This window comes from Hippocampus comes, unplaced genomic scaffold (genome assembly GCF_001891065.2).
Source record: "Hippocampus comes isolate QL1 unplaced genomic scaffold, H_comes_QL1_v1.1 scaffold302, whole genome shotgun sequence".
In the NCBI taxonomy this organism is placed as follows: Eukaryota; Metazoa; Chordata; class Actinopteri; order Syngnathiformes; family Syngnathidae; genus Hippocampus; species Hippocampus comes.
Genome location: NW_017806275.1, coordinates 14126 through 14587, shown reverse-complemented (window position 1 = coordinate 14587; position 462 = coordinate 14126).

Here is a 462-nt window from a genome sequence, read left to right as displayed (position 1 = left end):
AAGTTCCCATTAAACGCAACGCGCGGACAAAACAACTTACATATTTTGTCCACTTTAGAACCACATTGCACCCACACTGGGGAAAAAAAAGTTCAATATCACATGATACCCTGGTAAAGTTCGCGCTTTGACCTGATACCATTTTTATAAACATGAAACTGATTGCGTTACAGCATTCTAAACATCCCCCCCCCCCCAAACGGAAGGACGTAAATTCAACAATAATTGTGACGATGGCGTGAAAGTTGTCGTTTGCTCCTTCTTTTTCAGCCCTTTCCCTCTTCCTCACCATCCTCCTTGCGCTCCTTTTCAAGTCGGGGACGGGATGAGGGAGGGTTGCGGGGGAGTCCTCGCCGCCCGTGATGAGCCTCGGGGCGGCGAGGACTCCCCCGCAACCCTGATATGTGATATCCGATCAGCGGCGGATGGGTGGGTGGGCCTTTTCCATAAAGAGGAGCCGCG